The following is a 14740-nucleotide window of genomic DNA, read 5'->3' as shown; positions in this document are numbered from 1 at the left end:
GTGAATTGCCATGAATGTGTTAATGTGTTAAATTCAGGCTTTAAAACAATTTCAGTCTATTTGTAATAATCTGGAAAGTAATAATGGAATGGAGGAGGGCCCGTGTAGGAGGGCCAGCTAACTGTAACTGACACGTTTGAAATCAATAGCAAAAACTATCCCCATAGATGTCAGATATATTTGAGTGATGCAATTACATCGGTTCCCATATGGTCTAGCGGTTAGGATTCCTGGTTTTCACCCAGGCGGCCCGGGTTCGACTCCCGGTATGGGAATGCACTGTTTTAATATTGTCTCGTTCTTGTAGCGCGAACTTGTAAATAAAGCAGGACCGATGTGTTATCAACCTATATTATGAAGTCTGAAATGTATCTTACAGTTCAACTGGACAACACATAGAAGCCTATCCACACGGTCATATTTATAACATAAAGTATATTCCCAAAATAGGCAATGTACCAAAACTGCGATCCCTTAAGTGGGTGGGGTTGAAAGTGTAGCCAGTACTGTTTATACCACACGGGATAGTGTGCATTTGGTTTCAATGTATCAACGTGAGCCACATCCTTGAAGTTGTATGTTAAATACTTTTTTTGTTCGTGATTGTAAATCTAGTTGGTGTTAAAACAATCTGCTAAAGATAATGATTAAGAAAATAAAAACGAGTAGTGTATATCTTTTTCATTTCAGTTAAAAGTCCGATACGTAGTTGATTCTAGCCTATCCCAGTAAGTTTCTCAATATGAGTAACCAACATTACATTATTTTTCACAACGTCCTGTTTTTTTTCTTCAACCGAATCCCTAATGCTGGCCAATCATTTCTTAGGGAAAATGTGACTGCTAGGAATTCCCCACGCATCGGTTTTCGGTAAGAAAAAAATACGAAAATTAACAGTGTAACCTTATGTCAGCCACGCGAACGTAGTGAAACTAGACTTGGCATATTTACTGTACTGATGATGTCGAGCTTCATCTCACAAATGGGATTATTTTTGGGGATAATAACAAGATGCTGATAAGTGCCTACTGAAGATATTATGCTACTGGACGATTTTGATGAAGACATTGTCATTTTAAATGTCTGACACTATAAAATAAGGATTTAAGGTGAGTCTTTGCAATTTGAATTGCTAATGATGTACTTCTAATTAGATTTTTTTTTTAATGTTGTCTTGACTATTAGTCTGGAATGTGTATGAAAAAGTTGTGTTACCCCCGCCCAAGCAGTCCTTTTCATATCGTGGAATGCTCTCCCATTCAGTAAGTTTATGGATTGAGTGCATTTTATATTTTTATTTTATTCATTTCTATATAGCCTACATACGACATTTAATTTATGTAACTCCACTTGTAAATCCACAACAAATAAAATACAAGTTATTTGCTGTACTGCATCTATTCACCTGGTAGACTATAACAAATATAGACTACTTTCATTTCTTAAATTCAAAAGAGTTCTATACACAATGTTCTGCCACTGACCCACATTACTGAACATTTGACATGAAAAATCACAGAGATGTATGACCCACTGCTCTGCTTTATTAACCCTCCTACTGAGAAGCCGTGTCATTCTGTGATACACTCTTAGAAAAGAAAGCTGCTATATAGAACCTAAATGGGTTCTTCGGCTGTCCCCATAGAAGAACCCTTTGAAGAACCCTTTTTGGTTCCAGGCAGAACCCTTTTGGGTGCCATGTAGAACCCTTTCCACAGAGGGCCCTACCTTTCCAAAAAAGGGTACTCCCTGGAACCAAAAAGGGTTCTTCTATGGGGACAGCCAAATAACCCTTTTGGAAAAGTTTTTTTCTAAGAGTGTACCATGCCTTCCATGTGACAGGGGTGCTGTGTGGTAAATGTGAGAGGCTGTTGTGTGCTGCTGACAGAGCTAGCCTGTCTGCAGTGGCTCTAGGTTCCAGTTGCCATTTGTGCTTCATGTGAGTGTGAGGGATCAATTATACAGCCCTGAAAGCAATAGATTGTTAATGTTTCATCTGTTAAGTAAAGACGAGTTCAACTGCACCCTACTGTTGCAGGTATTAGACATCACATTAATAAGCATACCCAATATCTCTCAGACTCTGAAGATACTATTGGAGAATATTCTGTATCATTGCACCAGTGCTTGTATTTCCCTCTGATTTGTAGAAATGGCATATGGTACCATTACCAGTGTTCTGCTGCTCTATCATGAAGTTTGCCATTTAGTTCAAGAGTTTGAGAAAGACCCCGCTCTTTATTGGGCACCCGTATGAACCATGTCTACACATCATGCTCATCTAACATGTTCATCAGTTAAGATATTCTTATTTTCATGTAATTAACTACTTCCAACTGCCAGAATCTACACTAAACTGTGTTTTCTCAAATGACCTGATCTCCTCAACCCATCTGTGGTCAATATAAACGTTTGCCAGATGTTTACATTTTTGGTTTAAGATGCTGGGACTTTGCGAGCTGAGAAATCTCATTGGTCTTCCGTGCCTACTGTTGTCCAGAGAAAAGTAGGGGCGAGACGGGAAAACTTGTGCTCTCCTTATTCGGAGGGTTAGGGGGATGTTTGCGCTGCTCAGCTCAGCCCGTCAACAACAGAGATCAGCTGGTCCCGCTGACCCCCACCCCTCCTCCACTGTCCACCCACCCCCACCTATTCCCCCGCAACAAAGCCCGCCTATCCCAGAGGCCCAGTAGATAATTGGAAATCTCAGTCTTCTGAAACCAATTATCCCCAAACAAGAGCTTCTAAATATACTCGTCTGCAGTGTAGTGGTCTCTTGCATATGTTTCAAGCCCCAGACTCCATGCATAGTTAAAAAAAATCCCATGGTGCCTGCCTCACTGTACATATCCCACCCTCTTTCCCTCCTTCCCTCTCTCTCTTGGTCTCGACAGTCATGTGCATTAATGACCCTGCCTTCTCCGCCTTTGAACTTTGTTGCTGGAGGGATTTCTCCCTCACAAAGGGACTTTGAGGTAGTAACCTCCCTTTCATGAGACAGGGCCTGGATTAACATTATGGAGGATGAGAACAGGCCAGGCATCAGGTTTCAGTTAATAGTCAGTTTATGCACACTGACTGGGAACACTAGCCTATGCCTATCTGGGGCTAGTGACATCCCTGGTACTTATCGTGTGACTGTGATGTCACCATCAGCAGGGCACAGCAGCCAGAGCAGCTGAGGATTGTGACTGGGTGACGAAGACTCCAGACAATGGGAGAGCTGTTCTTATTTGTGCTTCATAATATCGAGGGCTGCTATCAATGTCCCGGCCTCAGTCTTGAGTCTTTTCTAACTGGCCAAGAGCTGCCCTAATGAGCTCTTGGATATGCCCTGGGCTCTTTGTGTACCTCCGACCAAATCTTCGGCTACCCAAGAGGAAATGCAGGTGAAAAAAAAGCAGGAGAGTGGGCATCCTGGTGTGTCTAAGGTGATGTGAAAATCAGCTACCACTTCCCTCCATTCTATTGGCCAACGTACAGTCACTTGATGATAAAATGGATGACCTCTGATTGTGGATTTGCTGTCAACGGGACTCTCATAACTGCAATACTCAGTTTTGCTGAAACATGGCTTTCGGACAAGATACCCCCCATGACTACCCAACACAATGGATTCTCCATTCACCAAGCGGACAGGACATTGGATTCAGGGAAAACCAGAGGGACTGGGCTATGTTTCTGCATCAACAGCAAATGGTGTGCAGTGGAAGTCTCGACCTATTGTTCACCCGTCTTGGAATACCAGATGGTCAAATGCAGACCCTTCTACCTCCCAAGAGAGTTTTAATCTATTCTCGTGACTGCTCCACTTCAGCACAACAACAACGACAAGCTGACACTTGACAAACGGTACAAGGCTATAAACAAGCAGGAAATCATGCACCGAGAGACTACTTTTCTTATTGCCGGTGATTAAAATTCAGCGTCACTAAAACACGTGATGCCCAACTTCTAGCAACACGTCTCCTTCGTCACAATGGCCATTAAAGTTCTAAACCACTGTTACTCAACCCACAAGCAAGCATACAAGCCCCCCCCTCTTCCCCCCTTCGGCAAATCAGATCATGATGCCATACTCATGCTTCCTGTTTACAAACAGAATCTCATACAGGAAGTACCCGTGACAAACTGCATAGAAAAATGGTCTACCGTATCAGAGGCTATGCTGCTGGACTGCTTTGCTAGTGCTGACTGGAATATGTTCCAGGACTCTGCCGATAACATTGACGAGCTAATCACCTCCGCAACCAGCTTCATCAGGAAATGCATCGCCGCCATCATCCCCACGGTGAAGGTTCGCTGCTTCCCCAATCAAAAGCCCTGTATTAACACAGAGGTGTATGCTAAGCTAAAGGACAGAGCTACCACTTACAGGGCTATCACAGCCAACCCTGAGGCTATTGCTGAGGACAAGAAGACGTACATGAAGTCCTGCTACAACCTCCACAAAGCCATCAAACAGGCAAACAACAATATCGTAACAAGGTGAAATCCTATTATACTGGCTCTGACAGTCAGTGCATATAGCAGGGGCTACAGTACATTATGGATTATAAAGGAATCCGTGATCTGTCCAACAATACCTCTCTACCAGACAAACTCGATGCCTTTTATGCACACTTTGACAAAAACAACACAGAGCCCTGCATTAGGGCCTCTGTAGATCCAGAGGACTGGATGATCTCTCTCTCCAAGGCTGACGTGAGTAATGTTTTTAAATGGGTCAATACTCGCAAGGCCGCAGGGCCAGACGATTTCCAGGGCATGTCCTCAGGGCATGTGCAGACAAGCTGCCAGGCATCTTCACTGACATTTTCAACCTCTCCTTGTCCTAGTCTGTAATCCCCACGATTCAAGCTGACTACCATCATTCCTGTTCCCAAAAACTCTAAGGCATCCTGTCACATTGACTACCGCCCTGTAACATTCACATTTGTAATAATGAAGTGCTTTTAAAGGCTGGTCATGGCACACATCAACTCTATCATCCCATACACCCTGGACCCACTCCAATTTTCATACCGCCCCAACAGATCCACAGATGACGCAATCTCAATTGCACTCTACACTGCCCACTCCCACCTAGAAAAGAGGAATAGCTATGTGAGGATGCCGTTCATCGACTACAGCTCAGCGTTCAACACCATCGTGCCCTCCAAGCTCGTCACCAAGCGCTGGGATTGAACACCTCTCTGCAACTGGATCTTGGACTTCCTGACGGGCCGACCCCAGGTGGTAAGAGTAGGCCACAACACTTCCGCCATGCTGATCCTCAACACGGGAGCCCCTCAGGGATGTGTGCTTAGCCCCCTCCTGTACTCCCTGTTCACTCACGACTGTGTGGCCCCGCACGACTCCAACTCCATCATCAAGTTTGTTGATGGCACCATGGTGGTAGGCCTGATCACCAATGGCAATGAGACAGCCTACAGGGAGGAGGTCAGAGACCTGGAGTTGTGGTGCCAGGATAACAACCTTTCCCTCAACGTCAGTGAGACCAAGGAGCTGATTGTGGACTACAGGAAACGGGTGTGTGTACACCCCCATCCACATTGGCAGGGCCACAGTAGAGAGGGTCAAGAGCTTCAAGTTTCTTGGTGTCCACATCACTGAGGACCTAACAGGGTCCTCTCACAACAGCACAGTCGTGAAGAAGGCACGACAGTGCCTCTTCTCCCTCAGGAGGCTGAAACTATTTGGCATGGCCCCTCAGATCCTTAGGAACTTTTACAGCTGCACCATTGAGAGCATCCTGACTGGTTGTATCACTGTCTGGTATGGCAACTGCACCGCCCTCGACCGGAAGGCTCTACAGAGGGTGGTGCGGACGGCCCAGCTCAGCACTGGGGGTGAGCTCCCAGCCATCCAAGACATACATGCCAGGCGGTGTCTTAGAAATGCCTGAAAAATTGCCAAAGACCCAAGAGAAGGACTGTTCTCCATGTTCCCATCCAGCATGCGGTACCGTATTAAAGCACCATTGAAGCACCACTAGAGCCTTACAATGGACAGATACCTTGTGTAGTGGCCTTGAGAGAGACAGGTGAGTGAATGAAAGGACTCTTGTGTTTGTCATATCCTTTTTGGTCAGGGTTCAAGCCAGATGATGTGGGAAACATATGCTCCATCACATCCTCTGAAAAAGCATTACATTAGAAGTTTTTTCTTTACATAGTTGAATGTGCTGAGAACAAAATCACACAAAAATAATCAATGGAAATCCAATTTATCAACCCATGGAGGTCTGGATTTGGAGTCACACTCAAAATTAGAGTGGAAAACCACACTACAGGCTGATCCAACTTTGATGTAATGTCCTTAAAACAAGTCAAAATGAGGCTCAGTAGTGTGTGTGGCCTCCACGTGCCTGTATGACCTCCCTACAATGCCTGGGCATGCTCCTGATGAGGTGGCGGATGGTCTCCTGAGGGATCTCCTCCCAGACCTGGACTATAGCATCCGCCAACTCCTGGACAGTCTGTGGTGCAACCTGGCGTTGGTGGATGGAGCGAGACATGATGTCCCAGATCTGCTCAATTGGATTCAGGTCTGGGGAACGGGCAGGCCAGTCCATAGCATCAATGCCTTCCTCTTGCAGGAACTGCTGACACACTCCAGCCACATGAGGTCTAGCATTGTCTTGCATTAGGAGGAACCCAGGGCCAACCGCACCAGCATATGGTCTCACAAGGGGTCTGAGGATCTCATCTCGGTACCTAATGGCAGTCAGGCTACCGCTGGCGAGCACATGGAGGGCTGTGCGGCCCCCCAAAGAAATGCCACCCCACACCATGACTGACCCACCACCAAACCGGTCATGCTGGAGGATGTTGCAGGCAGCAGAACGTTCTCCACGGCGTCTCCAGACTCTGTCACGTCTGTCACATGTGCTCAGTGTGAACCTGCTTTCATCTGTGAAGAGCACAGGGCGCCAGTGGTGAATTTGCCAATCTTGGTGTTCTCTGGAAAATGCCAAATGTCCTGCACGGTGTTGGGCTGTGAGCACAACCCCCACCTGTGGACGTCGGGCCCTCATACCACCCTCATGGAGTCTGTTTCTGACCATTTGAGCAGACACATGCACATTTGTGGCCTGCTGGAGGTCATTTTGCAGGGCTCTGGCAGTGCTCCTCCTTGCACAAAGGCGGAGGTTGCGGTCCTGCTGCTGGGTTGTTGCCCTCCTACGGCCTCCTCCACGTCTCCTGATGTACTGGCCTGTCTCCTGGTAGCGCCTCCATGCTCTGGACACTACGCTGACAGACACAGCAAACCTTCTTGCCACAGCTCGCATTGATGTGCCATCCTGGATGAGCTGCACTACCTGAGCCACTTGTGTGGGTTGTAGACTCCGTCTCATGCTACCACTAGAGTGAAAGCACCGCCAGCATTCAAAAGTGACCAAAACATCAGCCAGGAAGCATAGGAACTGAGAAGTGGTCTGTGGTCACCACCTGCAGAACCACTCCTTTATTGGGGGTGTCTTGCTAATTGCCTATAATTTCCACCTGTTGTCTATTCCATTTGCACAATAGCATGTGAAATTTATTGTCAATCAGTGTTGCTTCCTAAGTGGACAGTTTGATTTCACAGAAGTGTGATTGACTTGGAGTTACATTGTGTTGTTTAAGTGTTCCCTTTATTTTTTTGAGCAGTGTATATAGCCTAAAGACAAGATTAAATTGACTATAGTCTGATGGGTGACAATATTATCAATCGTCGAATAGAGAATGATGTGACTGATGACCTGTGCAGCGTGCATTGACAGCTTGCATTGACAAAGAAGAAAGGAGCTTACCAAATAGCACTTCTTCCATGTCATCCTACAGAAGTCCATGTAGATGTTTTGATTGCTATACCCTATCAGAAAGAGCAGATTCCAATGTTTCTAATGAACCTATTTTTGCCAAACAACTGTACAAATTGCGAGGATGCCTCTGTTTCAAAAAATTACTTTTTCCTAGAATAACCGTGGTCCTATGCATTCCTCATGTGAGTAGGCTACCGGTTACTATCAGGGATAGCCATTTGGGATATTCAATTATATTCTTACTGTAAAATATGTGTGTTGACTGTGGCAGGGCCTGGGATGAACTAAACGAACAAGTTGATTTAATTGGCATGGCACAGCCATAGACATGTCTACCAAGCACAGATAAATACAACTGAAAACATGCTATTCTGTTCTTTTGAAATTAATTAACTTGTATCATGTTTTTTATGACCTTCCTGAATGAAATATTAATGGATTTATTTGTGATTGTATATATTAACACTAGAAAGGCAGAGAGCATAATAATGTCTCAAAACAAACTGAAATGTTTAATTACTTTTTTTTAAAGTCATGTCCCCCTTGTCCTTAACTTTTTCTAAATACGTCTATATAACACACTGTTGTAGTTAGAATCTTAATATCACAAACAAAACAGGAGTTTTAACCATGTCATTTTTTAAATGATTTTCCCCGGCCTGCTCCACTCCTATGATAGTTGAATGTCTCATGCCCAGTTGATGATCAAACGATAATTGCCTCGAAACTGAACCTAAACTATACCTTAACTAATTTCAAACATATAACAACAGATTAAATAAATGAAGTATGATGGGGGAGAAAAGGGGAGAATGGGTGAGTTGATGAGTGAGGGATTCATAATTATGTAATCACCAATTGTGAATGAAGAACAAGGCGTGTTCATTCTATTGTATTGATCCATTCTAATTCTAATCTTAAAATGGTATGTACCCTATATCAGTCCACTGAATCCAACCAGTCTTATCAGTCTACTCTAGCCTACTTGTAGTAGGCTACACAGTGAGAACGTGCATAATTTACAATGGCAAGACCAAGACAAATGGATGGCGGGGAAGAAATGTATCATATCTGATGATTATTATTCTGATTCATGCTGAACGGCTTTCCATATCTGGGAAAGGATCCATATCGGGCAGCAGGTGAGCGAGTGTTGGATAATGTTTTTGATCAGAAGGCACTGCTGTACTAGGTGAAAGGAGGAACTTGCCACTGGCCTGTTGCTGTGTTCTACAACATGCTTGACTTGGCTGCTATCAACAAACACATGTTGTTCAAGCAGTGCATGAACAACACCCATGAGCAGGAGAGACTTCATCATGAGTCTGGCACACGGGCTACGTGAGAGACATGAGGGCCAAGGCAGCAGCAAAGATTCCACGGGAGCCATTGCGCGAGCCAAATTGCACACAGCTTCCGGGGAGGAGAAGCTGCAAGGTGAGCAGATTCACTCGGAAACAGAACCTGGACACCTGCTTCGGCTGCAAGCGACTTGTCTGGGGGAAGTGTTGCAATCAAGTGAAAGTGACAAAGATTTGTGGTGACTGTTCAGACAAGGGATAACAGCTAAATAAAATAGATTTTATACTTGGAAAGCAATGGCTTTTTTCTTGCCACTCTTCCGTAAAGCCCAGCTCTGCGGAGTGTACGGCTTAAAGTGGTCCAATGGACAGATACTCCAATCGCCGCTGTGGAGCTTTGCAGCTTCTTCAGGGTTATCTTTGGTCTCTCTGATTAATGCCCTCCTTGCCTGGTCCGTGAGTTTTGGTGGGCGCCCCTCTCTTGGCAGGTTTGTTGTGGTGCCATATTCTTTCCATTTTTTTAAATTAATGGTGCACCGTGGGATGTTCAAAGTTTCTGATACTTTTTTATAACCCAACCCTGATCTGTACTTTTCCACAACTTTGTCCCTGACCTGTTTGAGGAGCTCCTTGGTCTTCATGGTGTCGCTTGCTTGGTGGTGCCCCTTGCTTAGTGGTGTTGCAAACTCTGGGGCCTTTCAGAACAGGTGTATATATACTGAGATCATGTGACACTTAGATTGCACACAGGTAGACTTTATTTAACTAATTATGTGACTTCTGAAGGTAATTGGTTGCACCAGATCTAATTTAGGGGCTTCAAAGCAAAGGGGGTGAATACATATGCATGCACCACTTTTCTGTTTTTCTTTTTTTGATTTTTTTGAAACAAGTTATTTTTTAAATTTCACTTCACCAATTTGGACTATTTTGTGAATGCCCATTACATGAAATCCAAATAAAAATACATTTAAATTACAGGTTGTAATGCAACAAAATAGGAAAAAACGCCAAGGGGGATGAAAACTTTTGCAAGGCACTTTATAGCCTACAGTAACATAAGGTGGCTATTGGTACTCCACAAGGCCTGGCTATTCTACTGTTAAATATGCATAAGGTCATTTTGACCATAATGGCTCTTTGAGGATGAAATTCTCCGAATTATTTCATCTTTTATGATATTTCTCAGAAAGTACTACTAGAATGTAAAATACTCGTATTTAGGAAACGTAAGAAACAGGTGGGTTCAAGGTTTTTATTGAAATTAAGTTATTGAAATTACAATATTGAAAATGGTCAGATTGACCGTTTTGGCAGTTATAGTGTTAACAGAATGTCTGACTCATATTTTTCACTTTTAAATGTATGCCAAACAAAAAACAATGATTGCAAAGTTAAACAAACAATACAACTCTATGTACAAGGATGACTTTGAACAATTTCCACAGAAATTTTGACCGTGGTCACCGATATAACTGTTTTGGGGCACACATTTTCTCCTCTCCTCAGCTCCTGACCGCCATAGAAATGGAATGAATAGACCAGGCATCCCCACTCAAGTCAATGATGGCATAATGGGTGGACTGGCGGTCATTGCGAGTGTACCCATAGGAGCAAAGCAAGAAGTAAAAGCACCACAGGAAATGTACCCATCAGTATGTGCTGTGATTTGTTAACTGACATTACAAAAAATACATTCCATTTCATTTGAATGAACATTCTACAGTTCAGCAAAGAGCAACAGAGTTTCATCACGTTGTTAAGAGTCCAAGGTACTGAAGAAACTCACTCAACCATACAAATGCCCCGTCTTCAGTCAGCTGTTCGTCCCACACAAAAACAGTTATGACGGTTATTTTATTTTCATGACGGTCTTCACCCATAATCGTCGGTGATACGGTAATTGTGCCAGCCCTAAAGATATTTCATGGCAGCCCCCTATTTTTGTTGAAAGACAGTAGGGATCCTGCTCTGTAAAGTTCCTTATTTCACTGTGAGTTGGTTTCAACAACTGCTCTGTCACCTGAGTTTCACGTCCTCTGATATATCAGTTCGATCACTAGGCAGCGCTACAGCCATGCGGCCGACGTGACGTCAAAGAGAAAGGGGAGCCAGGGGAAATTCCACCTGTAACCCCATCCCGCCTGCATGCTGCCTCTCACAATGTGAAGCATGTGACTCCAGTCCAAACAATACACATGGACTCCATATCTTCATATGTACTTACTGTCATTTGTAATGTCATCATGTTAACCTCAGTTTTGATGTCTTGTAAACTACACAACTTATCTTGTTTGCCCCCGAGAACTTAAGAGGTCATAGATTTTAGACTCTGTGTTCCCTTTTCTCCAGAGGCAGCCTTGAACAACTGAAAACAAGCTCCAAAACAACAATGCAATGTCTCAGTAGGTTTAACTAAGAATATATTGTTTTTCTTCCCATGCCCCATATAGGCTATTACTAAGTGCACCAGTCCCTCCTGCAGCAAAGCACCCCCACAACATGATGCTGCCACCCCCGTGCTTCACGGTTGGGAGGGTGTTCTTCGGCTTGCAAGCGTCCCCCCTTTTCCTCCAAACATAATGATGGTCATTATGGCCAAACAGTTCTATTTTTGTTTCATCAGACCAGAGGCCATTTCTCCAAAAAGTAGGATATTTTTCCCCATGTGCAGTTGCAAACTGTAGTCTGGCTTTTATATTGCGGTTTTGGAGCAGTGGCTTTTTCCTTGCTGAGCGGCCTTTCAGGGTCTGTCGATATAGACTCGTTTTACTGTGGATATAGATACTTTTGTACCTGTTTCTTCCAGCATCTTCACAAGGTCCTTTGCTGTTGTTCTGGGATTGATTTACACTTTTCACACCAAATTACGTTCATCTCTAGGAGACTTCCTGAGAGGTATGACGGCTGTGTGGTCCTGTGGTGTTTATACTTGCGTACTATTGTTTGTACAGATGAACGTGGTACCTTCAGGCGTTTGGAAATTGCTCCCAAGGATGAACCAAACTTGTGGAGGTCTTGGCTGATGTCTTTTTATTTTCCCATGATGTCAAGCAAAGAGGCACTGAGTTTAATGGTAGGCCTTGAAATACATCACAGGTACACCTCCAATTGACTCAAATTATGTAAATTAGCCCATCCGAAGCTTCTAAAGCCATTACATAATTTTCTGGAATTTTCCAAGCTGTTTAAAGGCACAGTTACCTTAGTGTATGTAAACTTCTGACCCACTGGAATTGTGATACAAGTGAAATAACTGAAATAATCTGTCTGTAAACAATTGTTGGAAAAATTACTTGTGTCATGCACAAAGTAGATGTCCTAACCGACTTGCCAAAACTATAGTTTGTTAACAAGAAATTTGTGGAGTGGTTGAAAAACGAGGTTTAATGACTCCAAACTAAGTGTATGTAAACTTCTGACTTTAACTGTATGTGCGTGCGTGTCAGTAGAAACGCTAATGCCATCCTCCTCTTTCATGTTGCCTAAATGGTCTATGACTCTGTCATACAGTACATGCATTTAGTTTTTGTTGTCCTAGGCTACCTGGCTAAGACGTTTTCTCGCTAGCCTAACTTCCTTTCATGGGCAACGACCCGCCTCGCCAGCTAGTTAATGTTAGCCTAATGTTACTACATCTGTTGAACTTCCATCCTCTCAGGCCATGGGCACAATATATGAATTTATTGTTCGATTAGAATTGCCATTATAATCATTGGCAAGTACGGAGAATTAAGTAAAACCACAAATCCATATCCCTATCTCCATCAATGGATAATTTAGGAAAGGGCCACTGGAGGACAACAACACAACGAGATGCAACAATTCAAGTTTTCTGTCAATGACGTTTGGCTTGTAATCAATGTGATGATTGATGTGAAGCCAAATCTAAACTGGCTTCCCTTGACACTTTTTTTGGTGTGCCAGGGCCATTCACAGCTGAGCTCACTCAGTTTAGCTCAATGTTGATTGGCTATTATTTTATTAAAAAATGTATCAAGGGAGGCCAAATGCTCGCTGGCTTCCCTTGCATTCAGTGCTACAGGTGGCAACAATGTCATGCGCTTCTTGACCAGACAACATAGATGGGCGATGTTTCGTTCGCTTGGATGCTTTCTCCAGTGAGATACATTCAGCCTCTTGTGAATTGAAGGACATTTATGAAACACATAAAGATGAAAGATATAAAATTCGAGGAAACCTGGCTTCCCTTGGCATCCATGAATACACACCACTGTTTTACACTATTTGATTAGTGCAAATTCAAGATAGAACCACTCAGCCCGTTATTTTTTGTTGATACTGATGCGATCCATGCATAGGTAGCTTGGATATTTTTAGTCAATGTAGCAGGCACAATGTGTATCCGATGCTTGATTAGATTGTGGGGTTGCTGGGTGGTGGTTTGACTACTAGGGTGATCCTCAAGCAACAGCCAGCTAAGCTAACCAAATTAATAGCAGTGGAGGCTCCTCAGAGGAGGAAGGGGAGGATCATCCTCTTCAGTGAATTTCATAAAAATAAAAATAGTGAAACATTAAAGTGCTTATTTTCATACTAAGTATATTCACATCACCGAATAATTGATTAAAACACTATTTTGCAATTAAGGTCTACAGTAGCCTCAACATCACTCTGTAGGGTAGCAGCATGGTTTAGCCGGAGGACAGCTGGTTTCTGTCCTCTGAGTACATTGCCTTCAATACAAAACCTAGGAGGCTCATGGTTCTCATCCCCTTCCATAGACTTACACAGTAATTATGACAACTTCCGGAGGACATCCTCCAACCTATCAGTGTTCTTGCAGCGTGAGCTTACATGTTGTACACACAATCAAAGGATCAGAGAATGAATCTCGTACTGAAAGCATAAGCTACAGATAGCTAGCACTGCAGTGCATAAAATGTGGTGAGAATTTGACTCAAGAGAGAGAAAGACAATAGTTGAACAATTTTGAACAAATTAATTTCTTAAAAAATTAAGGAGAAGCAAGATGGAGAGAGCTAGCTATAGTTTTTGTATTTTTTTCCACTTTCATTTTGACTTAGCTAGCAAAATCAGCTGGCTAGTTTAGCCTGCTCAAACACCCAGCTCAAACAGAAAGGGATGCTATGTTAGCTAGCTGGCGATGGCTATCCAACACTGGAACTCTTCCAAGTCAAGGTAAGCTTTTCATTTTACTAATTTATTGCCATCGGGACCCGCCAGTGTAACTGGTAAACTGCTTGCTGACTGTACTGCATGATTGTAGCGGGTTTACCTATGCGTTAGTTCTAGTAGCTATGTTGACTTTGACGTTAGCTAATATAGTGACAACGATGTAGGCTGTGTGTAGCGGTTATGATATGAAGGTTTGGCTTGGAAAGTTTTTTTTCGCCTGGTCACTGTCACAGACAGCTGATGTCTTGTGCACTGAAGTCCACAAGAAAAAGGGAAAAGGTGAGAGGAGGAGAGAGTGTAGATGCGAGAAGGAATTATAACTACAATGATCAAAGTGATCATGCTGTTTGTATGTGGCTGCTATGAAAGTGAACTGTATTTGCGTGTGATCAGGGGTCTATTCATTCCGCCTATTCTGTTGAAAAACTTTCTTAAACGGAAGAAAATGGAACGGAATGGGATAACCTGT

At 43.4% G+C, this 14740-nt stretch overlaps 1 protein-coding gene and 1 non-coding gene across 3 annotated transcripts in view; both read left to right on the top strand.

Moving 5' to 3' along the window:
* Positions 1–203: 203 nt before the first annotated feature.
* On the top strand, positions 204–275 carry trnae-uuc (transfer RNA glutamic acid (anticodon UUC)). Its single transcript has one exon. It is a non-coding gene; the product is annotated as a tRNA-Glu (tRNA).
* Positions 276–562: 287 nt separating this feature from the next.
* Positions 563–14740, top strand: part of LOC106611497 (ETS-related transcription factor Elf-1) — a 105156-nt gene continuing 90978 nt past the window's right edge. For both annotated transcript variants that reach the window (XM_045723827.2, XM_082955841.1), the window contains exon 1: positions 563–1109. The gene's annotated coding sequence lies outside the window, so the exon portion shown is untranslated. The remainder of the gene's footprint in view (positions 1110–14740) is intronic.

The sequence above is a fragment of the Salmo salar genome, chromosome 09, assembly GCF_965601325.2.
Source record: "Salmo salar chromosome 09, fSalSal1, whole genome shotgun sequence".
Classification (NCBI taxonomy): domain Eukaryota; kingdom Metazoa; phylum Chordata; class Actinopteri; order Salmoniformes; family Salmonidae; genus Salmo; species Salmo salar.
This window is presented reverse-complemented; position numbering and strand designations above follow the sequence as displayed.